The 19,800-nt window shown below is 40.0% G+C and overlaps 1 protein-coding gene across 4 annotated transcripts in view; it reads left to right on the top strand.

Moving 5' to 3' along the window:
* fbrsl1 (fibrosin-like 1) overlaps window positions 1-19,800 on the top strand; it is a 178,000-nt gene that overhangs the window by 67,124 nt on the left and 91,076 nt on the right. The window lies entirely within an intron of this gene.

Below are 19,800 nucleotides of genomic sequence, written 5' to 3'. Positions count from 1 at the left end.
CTCCGCCACATGCTCCCACAAATGGGAACTTCCCTTCGGGCATGACGAGCTCTCCGACAGCAGGCCGGGGCCACAATGGATGCCAAAGGAACAGAAAGGAAGAGCTTTGTCAGCCCCTCGGCCCGAGTGCGCGAGCCCGCGTGTGCTCTGCTGTCGTATTGCAATAAACGCAAAAATCAATCATATATAGCGAGGAGGGTGTTGATTTGTTAAGCTGCGGATACAGGCAGGTCAAGGGAGGAGAGGCGCTGTCAGACTTCCGGTGGCGAATAGTTGCATGCAGACCACGTCTCCCTGAGGCGCCATAACCTGGGAGCAGTTCCATTAACACGCGGAGTGAGTGGGAAATGGAAGCAGAGAGAATGGCAATAAACGGCCATTTTGAGAGTTTGAACGCACTTTGAATGCAGAAGATTCCATTGCCATTGTTGGCTGTGTGGTTTTGGGGCCTACTGAAAAGGCCTACTGAAAGCCACTACTAGCGACCACGCAGTCTGATAGTTTATATATCAATGATGAAATCTTAACATTGCAACACATGCCAATACGGCCGGGTTAACTTATAAAGTGACATTTAAAACTTCCCGGGAAATATCCGGCTGAAACGTCGCGGTATGATGACGTATGCGCGTGACGAAGTCAGAGTAACGGAAGTTATGGTACCCCGTAGAATCCTATACAAAAAGCTCTGTTTTCATTTCATAATTCCACAGTATTCTGGACATCTTTTGCAATTTGTTTAATGAACAATGAAGGCTGCAAAGAAGACAGTTGTAGGTGGGATCAGTGTATTAGCAGCGGACTACAGCAGCACAACCAGGAGGACTTTGTTGGAGCGCTAGCCACGCTAGCCGCCGACCTCACCTTGACTTCCTACGTCTCCGGGCCGCCAAACGCATCGGGTGAAGTCCTTCGTCCTTCTGCCGATCGCTGGAACGCAGGTGAGCACGGGTGTTGATGAGTAGATGAGGGCTGGCTGGCGTAGGTGGAGAGCTAATGTTTTTAGCATAGCTCTGTGAGGTCCCGTTGCTAAGTTAGCTTCAATGGCGTCGTTAGCAACAGCATTGTTAACCTTCACCAGCCTGGAAAGCATTAACCGTGTATTTACATGTCCACGGTTTAATAGTATTGTTGATTTTCTATCTATCCTTCCAGTCAGGGGTTTATTTTTTTGTTTCTATATGCAGTTAAAGCACGATGCTATCACGTTAGCTCGTAGCTAAAGCATTTTGCCGATGTATTGTCGTGGAGATAAAAGGCACTGAATGTCCATTGCGCGTTCCCGACTCTCATTTTCAAGAGGATATAGTATCCCAGGTGGTTTAAGATACAAATCCGTGATCCACAATAGAAAAAGGAGAGTGTGGAATCCAATGAGCCAGCTTGTACCTAAGTTACGGTCAGAGCGAAAAAAGATACGTCCATCACTGCCTCTCAAGTCCTTCACTGTAACGTTCCTCATCCACGAATCTTTCATCCTCTCTCAAATTAATGGTGTAATCATCACTTTCTCGGTCCGAATCTCTCTCGCTCCATTGTAAACAACGGGGAATTGTGAGGAATACTAGCTCCTGTGACGTCACGCTACTTCCGCTACAGGCAAGGCTTTTTTTTTATCAGCGAGCAAAAGTTGCGAACTTTATCGTCGATTTTCTCTACTAAATCCTTTCAGCAAAAATATGGCAATATCGCGAAATGATCAAGTATGACACATAGAATGGATCTGCTATTCCCGTTTAAATTTTAAAAAATCATTTCAGTAGGCCTTTAAGAAACATCTAGACTGCATTCAAATCAGTTTGTTCTCCGCCAGGCAGCCGGTCTTACTACTGTTGTCTGCTGCCCAGGAATAACTTACTTGCTCTTAGGGGTGTAACGGTACGTGTATTTGTATTGAACCGTTTCGGTACGGGGGTTCCGGTTCGGTTCGAAGGTGTACCGAACGAGTTTCCACACGGACATATTAAGTAGCGTAACGCACGTTGTGTAAACGATGCACACCGAGGCACAACACACGGCATGCTAGCAGCTAACGGGCTAGGATAGACTGACCATACGTCCTCTTTTCACCGGACATGTCCTCTTTTGCGGAGCTGTCAGGGCGGACTTTCTTAAATGCCTCAAATGTCCGGCATTTTGAGTTAGGGTTGCATGTATTTTTAATGTACGTCCAGGGTTAAGAAGGGGTTAAAAACAAAACAAACAGCAGCATTGGTGAGGAAGGGGCAGAGACAGAGAGAGAGAGAGAGAGTTATGATAAACGCGCATGCGTCGCCAGGCTCTGCTTTTTATCCATAGATTTATCACATTGAATTTTTTATTATCTATAGCAGGGGTGTCAAAAGTGTGCCCCCGGAGGCCATTTGCGGCCCACAGCTAATGTTTTAAAGGCCCACGGCACATTCTAAAGATACTATTAAAATAAACAAAAACATAACAAAAGTGAAATAAAAAAGCTTAAAGGTTAAATGTAATTTAAAAAAAGTTGCAATGTTGACTAATAAAACAAAGCTGTTTTTTTTTTCTTTCAAACTGTCATTGCTCAAAACATAATATTGAATCAAAAACAATGTTATTATGAATTATTGACCTATCCAAGGTTCCCATTACTTCACATCAAATATTACACTAAGAAAAATATTTTTGGTGGAAGATTTTGCATATTTGGTAAATAAATAACCCAAAAATGTATATTTTGTTGTTTTCTACTGTACCGAAAATGAACCGACCCGTGACCTCTAAACCGAGGTACGTACCAAACCGACATTTTACACCATTTTTTTCCCCTTTTTTTTATTGAGACAAAGATTATTTATGTATTTAATATTTGTTTGCTTACTATGATATAGTATTTGTTTATTATTTATTTGTTCACTGTTCTGTTAAAGACAACAAGGAAATTGAATAAAAATTGCTACGGTATGAAAAAGGGGTAGGATTAAATAAGCTCTGTTTCTTCCTACTCCTTTTCGGACGTGCTGTAATGAAACAACTGGAATTGTGTGATGCATTACATTGTGTCGTATAGGGGTGTAACGGTACACAAAAATGTCGGTTCGGTACGTACCTCGGTTTAGAGGTCATGGTTCGGTTCATTTTCGGTACAGTAAGAAAACAACAAAATATACATATTTGGGTTATTTATTTACGAAATTTTGCAAAATCTTCCACCAAAAATATTTTTCTTAGTGGAATATTTGATGTGAAGTAATGGGAACCTTGGATAGGTCAATAATTCATAATAACATTGATTTTGATTCAATATTATGTTTTGAGCAATGACAGTTTGAAAGAAAGAAAAAAACAGCTTTGTTTTATTAGTCAACATTGCAACTTTTTCTAAATTACATTTAACCTTTAAGCTTTTTTATTTCACTTTTTGTTATGTTTTTGTTTATTTGAATAGTATTTTTAGAATGTGCCGTGGGCCTTTAAAACATTAGCTGTGGGCCGCAAAATGGCACACTTTTGACACCCCTGCTATAGATTATAAAAAATTCAATGTGATAAATCTATGGATAAAAAGCAGAGCCTGGCGACGCATGCGCGTTTATCATAACTCTCTCTCTCTCTCTCTCTCTCTGTCTCTGCCCCTCCCTCACCAATGCTGCTGTTTGTTTTGTTTTTAACCCCTTCTTAACCCTGAACGTACATTGAAAATACACGCAACCCTAACTCAAAATGCCGGACATTTGAGGCATTTAAGAAACTCCGCCCTGACAGCTCCGCAAAAGAGGACATGTCCGGTGAAAAGAGGACGTGTGGTCAGTCTATCCTAGCCCGTTAGCTGCTAGCATGCCGTGTATTGTGCCTCGGTGTGCATTGTTTACACAACGTGCGTTACGCTACTTAATATGTCTGTGTGGAAACTCGTTCGGTACACCTCCGAACCGAACCGGAACCCCCGAACCGGAACCCTCGAACCGGAACCCCCGTACCGTAACGGTTCGATACAAATACACGTACCGTTACACCCCTAGTATCGTATGCATGTCCAAATAAACTGAACCGAACTGAACAATCCAACTAGAGAACCCAGGGTTTCCCACACATTCATTTATTTGTGGCGGCCCGCCACGAAAGAATTACGTCCGCCACAAATAAAAATAAAAAATTTAAATTTAAATTAAAAATTAAAAAAAATATATATATATATATTTATTATTTTTTTTATTTTTTGTCCTCTCCAGCTTCTCAGGCAAATCATATAGTTGATGTAGATGCCCATATAGGCTGTTCAGATTTACTTTACAAAAGAGAAGTGTAGGATACTTCTCTTGTTGCCTTATTTGTATTTGACTTTATTAAATGTATTTATATTAGAAACACAACATGTGTATACAACAAAGGGTGCAAAGTCTGCAGGCAGTAGGAAACACATGGTTAAGTGTAGGGAGTAAAACTGATGGCAGTCTAAAGTTCAAGATTTTTGGAGCTCTTTGTTCAGTGGATCAGATGTTTGATGAAGCTCTGTGTCTATCTACCACCACTACTGTTTTATGTTTATTTGCTACTGACTGTGGCAGGACACCTCTGCCTCTGTTTCACTTTATGTTGCTGGTAAATAATATGGTTGTAGTAGTAGGCTAAAGTTAAATTATTTAGTATGCACTAATTAAAGGGGCAGAGCTTTGAGACATTTTAGCTTTTATATTTTATAAGATATGTTTTTTGTAAGAACCACAATTAATAAATATATTTCAGTGAATAACTTATTGTTCAAATCTGTATATAAATATGTACATAAAGTGTTGTAATTATATTGTAAAATGAATGGATGGATGGACGTTTAAAACAAAACTGTTATTATTAATTAGTAAGTATACATTTTTTGAGCCTTTTTAGAGAAAATCAAATCATTGTAGTAAATTATGCAAATTACTCGATGATGTCATGGTGGCCACGCCCATAACCACGCCCCCACCGCCACAGGTATCTTGGCAGTTTATGGGAAACACTGGAACCCCTAATTGTGTTTTAGATGAACACGATCCTGTTTGGTTATTAAAGAAGAGTGACAGATTACAATTAGTGGAGACAGGAAAGTAATCTGCTGTTTTGATGAAGTGATTTGATGACAATGAGGGGAAAAAAAGTTGTTGTTTTTTGGGGTAAATAACTCAAGGGCTGTGTTTGTTTGTCTTTTTGTCTCTATGTGTATTACGGATGTGTGTGTTGTACACAGCAGCCCACAGGCTGTTTTCCTCTGGTTTAGAATCCAGCGTATGTGTCCCACTACTGGTCTTGCACACAGTCCTGTGGGACCAATGAAAAGCCTGCTTCCCTCTGATCACCAAGCCCGTCAAGCTGTTGGCGGCTTTACACTCAAGACAGACGCGCATAAACATCACGGCGTGCATGCATATTTAATGATGTGATGATGTTTGTCTTACAGTAGGCAGGGATTCACCACGTCGCGCTTGTTTCTCAGAATTGTCCTTCCTCGTGAACTTTATTTGGGTTCACAAACACTTGAGGTTAAACCCAAATTGCACACACGGCCACGGTCTGTCAGGGTAATGAGACAGTTCAGGTTTAATAGAAGAGGGGCAAGACCAACATTGTAATCAGTGGCAGTAAAACACTGTAATTACGCGCACAGAACCAGGTTTTGGGGAAAACCCAGACATCCTCACCCTCAGTCTCTCATATTAACTTTGTGTCATCTTTGCAATGCTCGTCTTTTGACAACCTGTTATAGAGGCAAACTAATTACACACGCTGAGAGTATCTGTAATAAAGTGTGTTGTTGCCCAAGAGCCAGTTCTCCTGGGTGCTGCTGTGTTGGTGTTTATGACCGAGCAGCAGAGGGCAAGTGTTATGCAACTGCCAAAGGTTTGGTTTATTTTCTGCCTTCAACCTCCTGCTAAATATTGATTTCGTGGAGATAGCACTTTGAAGTAAAAGCATCTAAAACTGCTCTTATTGAATTGAAGGTCAACAATGACTGGAGAGTGAGAAAACAACACAGTCACATTCACACAGTAGACACTTAACCCTTGTGTAATGTTCATATTGTTGTTACTCAGCCAGCGTTTGTGGGTCTGATGGACCCCTTGCATTTTGTGGCTTTTAATGCCTCACAATCAAACACTTTTATGTTAAAATACTGAACAGATGTTTACCTTATCCCAATAAACATCTGTTCGGTATTTTCACATAAAAGTGTTTGATTGTGAGGCATTAAAAGCCACAAAATGCAACGGGTCCATCAGACCCACAATCGCTGGCTGAGTAACAACAACATGAACGTTTCGATTACGCATGCACCTCCTGGTACCCTAGCACCTCCAAAACCCTCCAATCTAAACTCCAAACATCTCAGAACAAGCTAGTCAGGTTACTTCTAGACCTCCACCCCAGATCCCACCTCACTCCTACCCACTTCTCTAAAGTGGGCTGGCTCAAGGTGGAGGACAGAGTTAAACAACTTGCACTGAGCCTAGTCTATAAAATCCGCTACACCTCCCTGATACCGAAGTACATTAACCACAACACCAGGGGGAGCTCCACTAACCACGTTAAACCCAGATTCCGAACTAACAAAGGTCTTAACTCATTCTCTTTCTATGCCACATCAATGTGGAATGCGCTCCCAACAGGTATAAAAGAAAGGGCATCTCTATCCTCCTTCAAAACCGCAATAAAAGTTCACCTCCAGGCAGCTACAACCCTAAACTAACACCCTCCCCGGATTGCTAATAATCAAATGTAAACAATCAAATGCAGATACTTTTTCTTATGCCTTCTGATCTCTCTCTCTCTCTCTCTCTCTCTCTCTCTCTCTCTCTCTCTCTCTCTCTCTCTCTCTCTCTCTCTCTCTCTCTATGTCCACTACTTGATGTCCATATCCCCCCCGCCCCTCCACACCCCTGATTGTAAATAATGTAAATAATTAAATGGGATTATCTTATGTGATGACTGTATTATGATGATAGTATATATGATAGTATATATCTGTATCATGAATCAATTTAAGTGAACCCCGACTTAAACAAGTTGAAAAACTTATTCGGGTGTTACCATTTAGTGGTCAATTGTACGGAATATGTACTTCACTGTGCAACCTACTAATAAAAGTCTCAATCAATCAATCAATCAAGCACGGAAAATTTCTCTGCCAGTTTGTGCATCCCACAGGGATTCTTCTTTTGTGTTTCTGCACCTGCGGTTCCCACACAAGGTTGCAACATTGTTTGTCAACACTGTCTGCTCTCATTTTCTCGCACATTTGACCCTCTGATGTTCTGTGTACCTACACTCTGTCCTCCTCCTGTCTAGGCCTGCTGTGTGTGTTTGTGTGGTACACAGAACATCAATTTCCACATTTCTATTAGCCCCGGGTCCAATGGACCCGGTCATCTTATATGTAATAGAAATGTGTAGGGGGGGTGTATGGTGTGTGGTCATTAAAAATGTATTCTGATATATGTTCTTCACAGAAAATGAGCCAAAGTCAATGAGTCTCAGTTTGAAAAATTAATTAATTGTATAATTTTTCTTTGAATAAAAAAATTTAAACGGGTCCCACAGACCCGAACACCACACAAGGGTTAGCTTTCAGGCCAAACATTTCACAAGACTGTGGCTTGGATTTTTTTTTTTCTGACCGTGTTGAATGTTGTGTGTGCTTTGTAGCTTTGAAGCTGAAACCTAAAGGGGCCCCGTTCACGCAAAACCAAGTTTTCTTACCTATTGGTACCTACTTATGTGAAATTTGGGATCTGCCTTGTGTGGTGTTCGGGTCTGTGGGACCCGTTTTTGATTTTTATTAAAAGAAAAATGATAAAATTAATTAAGTTTTCAAACTGAGACTCACTGGCTTTTCCATTTCCAAAATCCAGGATTTTCCAGAATTCCTGGTTTTCCAAAGCCCAATTTCCACTCTTTTTTCTGCCGACTACTCCTTCCACATCTTTCAACGCATTTTAACCGTTCCACCGTCAAAATATTCCTCTTAATTAGGACAAAAAATGAAGTTGTTTTTTGAACTGGAAAAATTCCCGGTTTTCCCGAAATTCCGTAATACCATTTCTCAATTTGACATGTTACTACTTCAACGTTTTTCAACCGATTTGAAAAATTTCAACACCAACCATTTCAACTCATTCAAACCATTCAAGTTTTTTACCATTTTCAAAAAAAGTCTCGCTTTTCCCCGAAATTCCCAAATTTTGAGTAGATTCCCATTGAAATCAATGGGACATTCTTCAAAGTTCCACAACACCCACATTTTTCATCTTATTCAAACTGTTCCAATTTCAAAATATTCAGCCTGTTTGGGAATTGTCTGCTGTACTTCAACAATTCTAAAAAAAATCCAGGTATTCGGTTCAACTTCAGCATTGGAGCATCCACACGCAATTCCTTCAGAAATGGCCTCATCTAGTTCATTAATGCACAGACGATTCACTGAACGAGGGCGACGAAGCAATTATTGCTAACTACATACCTGAGGTTGCAACAACTAACTATAATACCTGCAAACAGTCTTCCAGTCAAACCTGATCAGAGGAGAAAGATTGGTAGAAAACCTATTTCTGAAGTGGATTTGTGCCCTTGTAATCCTGATTAATTTTGACCCGTTGTGCTCATTTTAAACAGAGCATTACAGTAAGCGTGAACACAGCAAGCTCCGGGGTGAAACCAGGAGCTTAGCGGCTTTGGGGGGCTTAGCTGCAGATGGCATTTTAAGCCGGACTTAATAAATTGTTTCCATTAAACTTACCGGCCCACACATACTGGATTAGAAGAGTAGAACAAAGGAGGAGAAGACGAAGGAGACACACACAGCTGCCATCGTGCACATCTGACTCCCTGCTGACATTTTCCAGAGGCCGCTTGAAAGGTGAATGCTGGTTAACTGCTGTGTTCAAGGACTCACTTTAGATCCCCTGCTTGTCAGTTGTGTCAGACCCATTTGTTTAATTGGCGTCAAAATAAACAAAGCAACAAAGATTCATCAAGCATTTAGCTGGGAAGTGGATTTATGGCTAATACTCTGTTTATATATAAACACATTACGGATGCTGTATCTTCGGTATGTCAAGATGGTGCTCGAATCTCCCCCGACACATAAAGCTGAGTCTATTCCACGCCACTGTGGAGTCTGTCTTCCTATATGGCTGCGAAAGCTGGACCCTGACACCCACCCTGCAGAAGTCCCTAGATGGGCGCTACACCAGAATGATACGAGCGGTTCTGAATGTGGACCAGAACATCCACATCACCAACAAGGACCTGTACGGGCAACTACCGAGGCTCAGCAAGAAGGTTACAGCTAGGAGGATGAGGCTGCCCGGCCACTGCCCCAGACATCGGGAGCTCCCGGCCAGCAGGCTGGTCCTATGGGAACCAACGCACGGGCATCGATCGCAAGGACGTCCCGCGCTAATGTAAGTGGACATCCTGAAGAAAGAAGCGGGAGCTTTAAGCTCTACGTAGCTGGCCGGGTGTATGGAGAACCGGAATGATTGGAGACTCCGATGGAAGCTCGTCTGAGGACGACTGAGAGAGAGAGAGATCTTCGAAATTTAGGAGCTCTCCGTATTCTATGTAGCCTTTCGCTCAAAGATCCAACTCTGCCATGGTGGGTTGTCAATTCTTAATGGTGGAATCCTGCCTCTGCCCCTTTCTACTCAGCTATACCTCCTTCCTCCATCGGCTCATAGCTAGGCTCTCATTATGTGCCACACAGTCCGTAGTCCCTGTGTCGAATCGCTAATCAAGCGCCCGGTCTGCAGGTCTGCTTTCTCAGTAGGCGCTGAATGGCCTTTGTTCCGCCGCCGCTGTTTGCTGCATGTCAATAAAAGTGTTATGACCTCCCCCGCCTCCTCATCCCTTACCTTGGCCCGAGTCTGTTATGTTCCTGCAGTACAAGCTTTTGGAAAATTAAATGCCATTTTCACCAGCTTGATTGTGAATGCCAGAGACGAGAGAGGGGGTGGTGGGAAGGGAGCAGCAAGGTCAGGCGCAAGGGGATTGAGGGCATTTCAGGCATATTGAAGTAGATGAGAGATTGTGTTTGTATTCGTACGGGCAGTCCTTGCCTGGCCAGGTGAGTGTAATGTATCACTAACCCCAGTGGCCATGCTTCACCTTCTGCGGCCTCTCATCTATTAAAGACTGAATGGAGTCTGACCCTTGACCGACTAATCTGTTTTTCGTGCCTGCGTTCAGTTGGAATAGAGCAGAAATAGATGAAGAGAGTGTCTGGCAGGCAAGATTACTGGGAGGCAGACATGTTCAGGAAAAAACGAAACCACTAGAGTGGTTTGACACAGCCGGGATTAGCAAGCCTATCACAATTTGCATGACAAACTTTAGGCGGCCTCCTGAAAAAGGACTAGTTAATCAGGAGAAGCGATACGCTGGGTATTGATGGAGGACCCATGGTCCAGCTCTTGTTATGTAGGTTGTCGAAGACTAAAAAAGTTGTAGTGCATCAATTAAAAGGTATGGTTGGATATATTTGGTGTAAGAGCTTGATTTAAACCCTATGAAGCACATTTGCGGTGAACTGAGATTGGCATCAGTGTTCTGGCTAATTCGACACACACTCTTCAAATATTGCAGAAAGTCTTCAGGGATATGAATAAATGACTGTTACCCATGAAGTCCGTATTTTCCGGACCATAGGGCGCACCGGATTATAAGGCGCACTGCCGACGAATGGTCTATTTTTGATATTTTTTCATATGTTAGACGCACCGGATTATGGGGCACATTAAAGGAGTCATATTATTATCATTTGTTTCTCTGAGATCGGTAGGTTGGAGTTCAAATCCCAGCCGAGTCATACCAAAGACTATAAAAATGGGACCCATTACCTCCCTGCTTGGCACTCAGCATCAAGGGTTGGAGTTGGGGGTTAAATCACCAAAATGATTCCCGGGCGCGGCGCCGCTGCTGCCCACTGCTCCCCACTGCTCCCCAAGGGGATGGGTCAAATGCAGAGGACGAATTTCACCACATCTAGTGTGTGTGTGACAATCATTGGTACTTTAATCTTTAAAAGACTTCCTTGTGGGGACATCTCTACGCTGCTGACCCGTCTCCGCTCGGGATGGTTCCTGCTGGCCCCACTATGGACTGGACTTTCGCTGATGTGTTGGACTTTCACAATATTATGTCAGACCCACTCGACATCCACTGCTTTCGGTCTCCCCTAGAGGGGGGGGGGGGGGGGGGGGTTACCCACATATGCGGTCCTCTCCAGGGTTTCTCATAGTAATTCACATTGACGTCCCACTGGGGTGAGTTTTCCTTGCCCGTATGTGGGCTCTGTACCGAGGATGTCGTTGTGGCTTGTACAGCCCTTTGAGACACTTGTGATTTAGGGCTATATAAATAAACATTGATTGATTGATTGATTGATTGATTGATGTAATGGTGGTTCTTGGTCAAAATGTTGCATAGACGATGTTTTACACATCATCTTCAAGTCGCTTCAGGATGCAGCGTTTTATTTACGTGGCTCACCTTCGACAGCATCTTCTCCCCGTCATCTTTGTTGTAGCGGTGTAGCGTGCAAGGACGGGAGTGGAAGAAGTGTCAAAAGATGGAGTTAAATGTTTAAAATGACATTCGGACTTTACTTCAAACAATAGCGGAGCAGAATCTCCTCATCCGGAAACAACATCACCAGAAATGTGTCCCGTGAAAAACCGTCCGACCGGAACTCTCTAATAACTAAAGTTCCTTGGGTGAATAATGTCAACTCACTACACCGGTATGTTTTAGCGCTTTCATGGCGAGTTTACTGACAGATATAAGTAAGAACTTTACACTACTTTATATTAGAAATGGCAACAGTGGAGGATGAATGTCACATAACAAGAAGATAGAGAAAAAGAAGCTTATCAACGTTGGTGTGGGCACGGACTACAAAGGCGGATGCGCGCAATTTTTATGCAGATCTCAAATACATATCAGCAGGTACCAGAAAGTAAGAAAAGTTGCTTTTGAATAATACTGCGAAACACAACGCCAGATAATATGTCTTACCTTATACACACACCATAATAACACCCGTACGTTGAAGCACATCAAGCGGTGTGGCTTCATAGCTTACCAAAGTCGTACTGAAACATTTTGAGATTTTTGAGCGCCGTGTGTAATGTTCTATATTTTCAATGGAACATTTAAAATGTTGGTGGCATTTACTTGAGACATATTGCCATCATAGTGCAGCCTACACTTATCTCTTATGTGTGACTGCCATCTACTGGTCACACTTATCATTACACCATGTACCAAATAAAATTGCTTTGAGGTGGGTAAGCTCAACCAAACGTATTCCTTACATTAGGCACAACGTGTTATAAGGCGCACTGTCGAGTTTTGAGGGAAAAAATGGATTTTAAGTGCGCCTTATAGTCCGGAAAATACGGTACTTTGCACTAGTTTCCAGATAACTGGTTCTTTTTTATACTTGGTACTGAGCAGCTACTGACAAAGCAGGCCCATTATAGTCCGGCAAATACGGTACTTTGCATGAAACCTCAGTTCTCACTAGTTTCCAGATAACTGGTTCTTTTTTATACTTGGTACTGAGCAGCTACTGACAAAGCAGGCCCATTATAGTCCGGCAAATACGGTACTTTGCATGAAACCTCAGTTCTCACTAGTTTCCAGATAACTGGTTCTTTTTTATACTTGGTACTGAGCAGCTACTGACAAAGCAGGCCCATTATAGTCCGGAAAATACGGTACTTTGCATGAAACCTCAGTTCTCACTAGTTTCCAGATAACTGGTTCTTTTTTATACTTGGTACTGAGCAGCTACTGACAAAGCAGGCCCATTATAGTCCGTAAAATACGGTACTTTGTATGAAACCTCAGTTCTCACTAGTTTCCAGATAACTGGTTCTTTTGTATACTTCGTACTGAGCAGCTACTGACAAAGCAGGCCCATTATAGTCCGGAAAATACGGTACTTTGCATGAAACCTCAGTTCTCACTAGTTTCTAGATAACTGGTTCTTTTTTATACTTCGTACTGAGCAGCTACTGACAAAGCAGGCCCATTATAGTCCGGCAAATACGGTACTTTGCATGAAACCTCAGTTCTCACTAGTTTCCAGATAACTGGTTCTTCTTTGTACTTAGTACTGAGCAGCTACTGACAAAGCAGGCCCATTATAGTCCGGAAAAGACGGTACTTTGCATAAAACCTCAGTTCTCACTAGTTTCCAGATAACTGGTTCTTTTTTATACTTCGTACTGAGCAGCTACTGACAAAGCAGGTCCATTATAGTCCGGCAAATACGGTACTTTGCATGAAACATCAGTTCTCACTAGTTTCCAGATAACTGGTTCTTTTTTATACTTAGTACTGACAAAGCTGGCCCATTACTTGACTTTTCTTTATAGCACCACAAAATCTAAAAAATTAAATTAAATTTTGTATAATCTGCGGGTTATTATTGTCAACAGGTATCGGTGACCGCCCGTGCATGAGTCAGATGGTATGTTTTTAAAAACCCGAGACTGCTATTAATGCTCTGTTCGTTGGTAGTGCTAATGCCTTTTGTCCAGCCTACCCTGTCAATGAGATTAAAATAAAATATCGGGCTTGGCGCAGATGAGCTACACGTTTAATTATTAATTGAGCCATTACTGACTGAGATTGCCTTTTTTGATTTAAGGTAAGACGGCTGCTTCAGGGACAGGGAAAGCAATTACACAATTCCCAGCTTGCCCCACTACTGCCCATCATTTGAGCATGAGAGGGTAGAAGTCCCAAACAAGGACACAATTACACACTGTGAAAGTCCTTGGATTGGTGTAATCCATTTTCAATATAAATAGTGTAAATTGGTATTGCTTGACTGGCAAAAGGTTAGAGACACCAAAACCAGTATTTTTTGCCTATTTTGCCTAATAAATCCACTATTTATTCCAGGTTTTCCGGGACATTTTTCCCATTCAAAATGAATTGTCCATTTTGAAAACTTCCACCCTTTCCACATTTTTCAACCGATTCAAACTATTCCACCTTCAACACATTCCACCATCCTGAAAATTTAAACTACCTTTTTTCCAAGTTCAAAAAAATTCTAGGATTTCCCAGAATTCCTTGTTTTCCAAAGCCCTATTTCCACTCTTTTTTTCTGGCGACTACTCCTTCCACATTTTTCAACCCATTTCAACCGTTCCACCGTCAAAACATTCCTCTTAATTAAGACAAAAAATGAAGTTGTTTTTTGAACTGGAAAAATTCCCGGTTTTCCCGAAATTCCGTAGTATCATTTCTCAATTCGACATGTTACTACTTCAACGTTTCTCAACCGATTTGAAAAATTCCAACACCAACCATTTCAACTCATTCAGACAATTCAAGTTTTTTACCATTTTCAAAAAAATTCTCGCTTTTCCCGAAATTCCCAAATATTTTGGAGATTCCCATTGAAATCAATGGGACATTCTTCAAAGTTCCACCACATTCACATTTTTCATCTTATTCAAACTGTTCCAACTTCAAAATATTCAGCCTGTTTGGGAATTGTGTGCTCTACTTCAACAATTATCTCTTCTTCCCTCGTCCCAGGAAGAATGCATTGTGGAAATCTTTTATTTAAAGATCATAGATTACACATAATCATTTATGTGTAATCCAATTTACCCATAAATAGTGTACATTGGTATTGCTTGACTGGCAAAAGGTTAGAGACACCAAAACCAGTATTTTTTGCCTATTTTGCCTAATAAATGCACTATTTATTCCAGGTTTTCCGGGACATTTTTCCCATTCAAAATGAATTGTCCATTTTGCAAACTTCCACCCTTTCCACATTTTTCAACCGATTCAAACTATTCCACCTTCAACACATTCCACCATCCCGAAAATTTAAACTACCTTTTTTCCGAGTTCAAAAAAATTCTAGGATTTCCCAGAATTCCTTGTTTTCCAAAGCCCTATTTCCACTCTTTTTTCTGGCGACTACTCCTTCCACATTTTTCAACCCATTTCAACCGTTCCCCCGTCAAAACATTCCTCTTAATTAGGACAAAAAAATGAAGTTGTTTTTTAAACTGGAAAAATTCCCGGTTTTCCCGAAATTCCGTAGTACCATTTCTCAATTCGACATGTTACTACTTCAACGTTTCTTAACCGACTTGAAAATTCCAACACCAACCATTTCAACTCATTCAGACAATTCAAGTTTTTTACCATTTTCCAAAAAAATTCTCGCTTTTCCCGAAATTCCCAAATTTTTTGGGAGATTCCCATTGAAATCAATGCTACATTCTTCAAAGTTCCACAACACCCACATTTTTCATCTTATTCAAACTGTTCCAACTTCAAAATATTCAGCCTGTTTGGGAATTGTGTGCTCTACTTCAACAATTATCTCTTCTTCCCTCGTCCCAGGAAGAATGCGTTGTGGAAATCTTTTATTTATAGATCATAGATTACACACAATCATTTATGTGTAATCCAATTTACACATAAATAGTGTCAATTGGGATTGCTTGACTGGCAAAAGGTTAGAGACACAAAAACCAGTATTTTTTGCCTAGTAATAAATCCACTATTTATTCTAGATTTTCCAGGACATTTTTCCCATTCAAAATGAATTGTCCATTTTGCAAACTTCCACCCTTTCCACATTTTTCAACCGATTCAAACTATTCCACCTTCAACACATTCCACCATCCCGAAAATTTAAACTACCTTTTTTCCAAGTTCAAAAAAATTCCAGGATTTCCCAGAATTCCTGGTTTTCCAAAGCCCTATTTCCACTCTTTTTTTCTGGCGACTACTCCTTCCACATTTTTCAACACTTTTCAACCGTTCCACCGTCAAAACATTCCTCTTAATTAGGACAAAAAAATGAAGTTGTTTTTTTAACTGGAAAAATTCCCCGTTTTCCCGAAATTCTGTAGTACCATTTCTCAATTTGACATGTTACTACTTCAACGTTTCTCAACCGATTTGAAAAATTCCAACACCAACCATTTCAACTCATTCAGACAATTCAAGTTTTTTACCATTTTCCCAAAAAAATTCTCGCTTTTCCCGAAAATCCCAAATATTTTGGAGATTCCCATTGAAACCAATGGGACATTCTTCAAAGTTCCACAACACCCACATTTTTCATCTTATTCAAACTGTTCCAATTTCAAAATATTCAGCCTGTTTGGGAATTGTGTGCTCTACTTCAACAATTATCTCTTCTTCCCTCGTCCCAGGAAGAATGCATTGCGGAAATATTTTATTTATAGATCATAGATTACACATAATCATTTATGTGTAATCCAATTTACACATAAATAGTGTCAATTGGGATTGCTTGACTGGCAAAATGTTAGAGACACAAAAACCAGTATTTTTTGCCTAATAAATCCACTATTTATTCCAGGTTTTCCAGGACATTTTTCCCATTCAAAATGAATTGTCCATTTTGCAAACTTCCACCCTTTCCACATTTTTCAACGGATTCAAACCATTCCACCTTCAACACATTCCACCATCCTGAAAATTTAAACTACCATTTTTTCCAAGTTAAAAAAAATTCCAGGATTTCCCAGAACTCCTGGTTTTCCAAATCCCTATTTCCACTCTTTTTTCTGGCGACTACTCCTTCCACATTTTTCAACCCATTTCAACCGTTCCACCGTCAAAACATTCCTCTTAATTAGGACAAAAAATGAAGTTGTTTTTTTGAACTGGAAAAATTCCCTGTTTTGCCGAAATTCCGTAGTACCATTTCTCGATTCGACATGTTACTACTTCAACGTTTCTCAACCGATTTGAAAAATTCCAACACCAACCATTTCAACTCATTCAGACAATTCAAGTTTGTTACCATTTTCCAAAAAAATTCTCGCTTTTCCCGAAATTCCCAAATGTTTTGGAGATTCCCATTGAAACCAATGGGACATTCTTCAAAGATCCACAACACCCACATTTTTCATCTTATTCAAACTGTTCCAACTTCAAAATATTCAGCCTGTTTGGGAATTGTGTGTTCTACTTCAACAATTATCTCTTCTTCCTTCGTCCCAGGAAGAATGCATTGCGGAAATCTTTTATTTATAGATCATAGATTACACATAATCATTTATGTGTAATCCAATTTACACATAAATAGTGTAAATTGGGATTGCTTGACTGGCAAAAGGTTAGAGACACCAAAACCAGTATTTTTTGCCTATTTTGCCTAATAAATCCACTATTTATTCTAGATTTTCCAGGACATTTTTCCCATTCAAAATGAATTGTCCATTTTGCAAACTTCCACCCTTTCCACATTTTTCAACCGATTCAAACTATTCCACCTTCAACACATTCCACCATCCCGAAAATTTAAACTTCCTTTTTTCCAACTTCAAAAAAATTCCTGGATTTTCCAGAATTTCTTGTTTTCCAAAGCCCTATTTCCACTCTTTTTTCTGGCGACTACTCCTTCCACATTTTTCAACCCATTTCAACCATTCCACCGTCAAAACATTCCTCTTAATTAGGACAAAAAAATGAAGTTGTTTTTTGAACTGGAAAAATTCCAGGTTTTCCCAAAATTCCGTAGTACCATTTCTCAATTCGACATGTTACTACTTCAACGTTTCTCAACCGATTTGAAAAATTCCAACACCAACCATTTCAACTCATTCAGACAATTCAAGTTTTTTACCATTTTCCAAAAAAATTCTCGCTTTTCCCGAAATTCCCAAATTTTTGGGAGATTCCCATTGAAATCAATGGGACATTCTTCAAAGATCCACAACACCCACATTTTTCATCTTATTCAAACTGTTCCAACTTCAAAATATTCAGCCTGTTTGGGAATTGTGTGCTCTACTTCAACAATTATCTCTTCTTCCCTCGTCCCAGGAAGAATGCGTTGCGGAAATCATTTATTTATAGATCATAGATTACACATAATCATTTATGTGTAATCCAATTTACACACAAATAGTGTAAATTGGGATTGCTTGACTGGCAAAAGGTTAGAGACACAAAAACCAGTATTTTTTGCCTATTTTGCCTAATAAATCCACTATTTATTCCAGGTTTTCCGGGACATTTTTCCCATTCAAAATGAATTGTCCATTTTGCAAACTTCCACCCTTTCCACATTTTTCAACCGATTCAAACTATTCCACCTTCAACACATTCCACCATCCCGAAAATTTAAACTACCTTTTTTCCAACTTCAAAAAAATTCCTGGATTTTCCAGAATTTCTTGTTTTCCAAAGCCCTATTTCCACTCTTTTTTCTGGCGACTACTCCTTCCACATTTTTCAACCCATTTCAACCGTTCCCCCGTCAAAACATTCCTCTTAATTAGGACAAAAAATGAAGTTGTTTTTTTGAACTGGAAAAATTCCCTGTTTTCCCGAAATTCCGTAGTACCATTTCTCAATTCGACATATTACTACTTAAACGTTTCTTAACCGACTTGAAAATTCCAACACCAACCATTTCAACTCATTCAGACAATTCAAGTGTTTTACCATTTTCCAAAAAAATTCTCGCTTTTCCCGAAATTCCCAAATTTTTTGGAGATTCCCATTGAAACCAATGGGACATTCTTCAAAGTTCCACAACACCCACATTTTTCATCTTATTCAAACTGTTCCAAATTCTAAATATTCAGCCTGTTTGGGAATTGTGTGCTCTACTTCAACAATGATCTCTTCTTCCCTCGTCCCAGGAAGAATGCATTGCGGAAATATTTTATTTATAGATCATAGATTACACATAATCATTTATGTGTAATCCAATTTACACATAAATAGTGTCAATTGGGATTGCTTGACCGGCAAAAGGTTAGAGACACCAAAACCAGTATTTTTTCTCTATTTTGCCTTATAAATCCACTATTTATTCCAGGTTTTCCAGGACATTTTTCCCATTCAAAATTAATTGTCCATTTTGCAAACTTCCACCCTTTCCACATTTTTCAACCGATTCTAACTATTCCACCTTCAACACATTCCACCATCCTGAAAATTTAAACTACCTTTTTTTCCAAGTTCAAAAAAATTCCAGGATTTTCCAGAATTTCTTGTTTTCCAAAGCCCTATTTCCACTCTTTTTTCCTGGCGACTACTCCTTCCACATTTTTCAACCCATTTCAACCGTTCCACCGTCAAAACATTCCTCTTAATTAGGACAAAAAATGAAGTTGTTTGTTCCAAAATTCCGTAGTACCATTTCTCAATTCGACATGTTACTACTTCAACGTTTCTCAACCGATTTTAAAAATTTCAAAACCAACCATTTCAACTCATTCAGACAATTCAAGTTTTTTACCATTTTCCAAAAATTTTTTTCGCTTTTCCCGAAATTCCCAAATGTTTTGGAGATTCCCATTGAAATCAATGGGACATTCTTCAAAGATCCACAACACCCACATTTTTCATCTTATTCAAATTGTTCCAACTTCAAAATATTCAGCCTGTTTGGGAATTGTGTGCTCTACTTCAACAATTATCTCTTCTTCCTTCGTCCCAGGAAGAATGCATTGTGGAAATCTTTTATTTATAGATCATGGATTACACATAATCATTTATGTGTAATCCAATTTACACATAAATAGTGTAAATTGGGATTGCTTGACTGGCAAAATGTTAGAGACACAAAAACCAGTATTTTTTGCCTAATAAATCCACTATTTATTCCAGGTTTTCCAGGACATTTTTCCCATTCAAAATGAATTGTCCATTTTGCAAACTTCCACCCTTTCCACATTTTTCAACCGATTCAAACTATTCCACCTTCAACACATTCCACCATCCCGAAAATTTAAATTTCCTTTTTTCCAACTTCAAAAAAATTCCTGGATTTTC

This window comes from Entelurus aequoreus, linkage group LG06 (assembly GCF_033978785.1).
Source record: "Entelurus aequoreus isolate RoL-2023_Sb linkage group LG06, RoL_Eaeq_v1.1, whole genome shotgun sequence".
NCBI classification, from domain to species: Eukaryota; Metazoa; Chordata; class Actinopteri; order Syngnathiformes; family Syngnathidae; genus Entelurus; species Entelurus aequoreus.
This window is presented reverse-complemented; position numbering and strand designations above follow the sequence as displayed.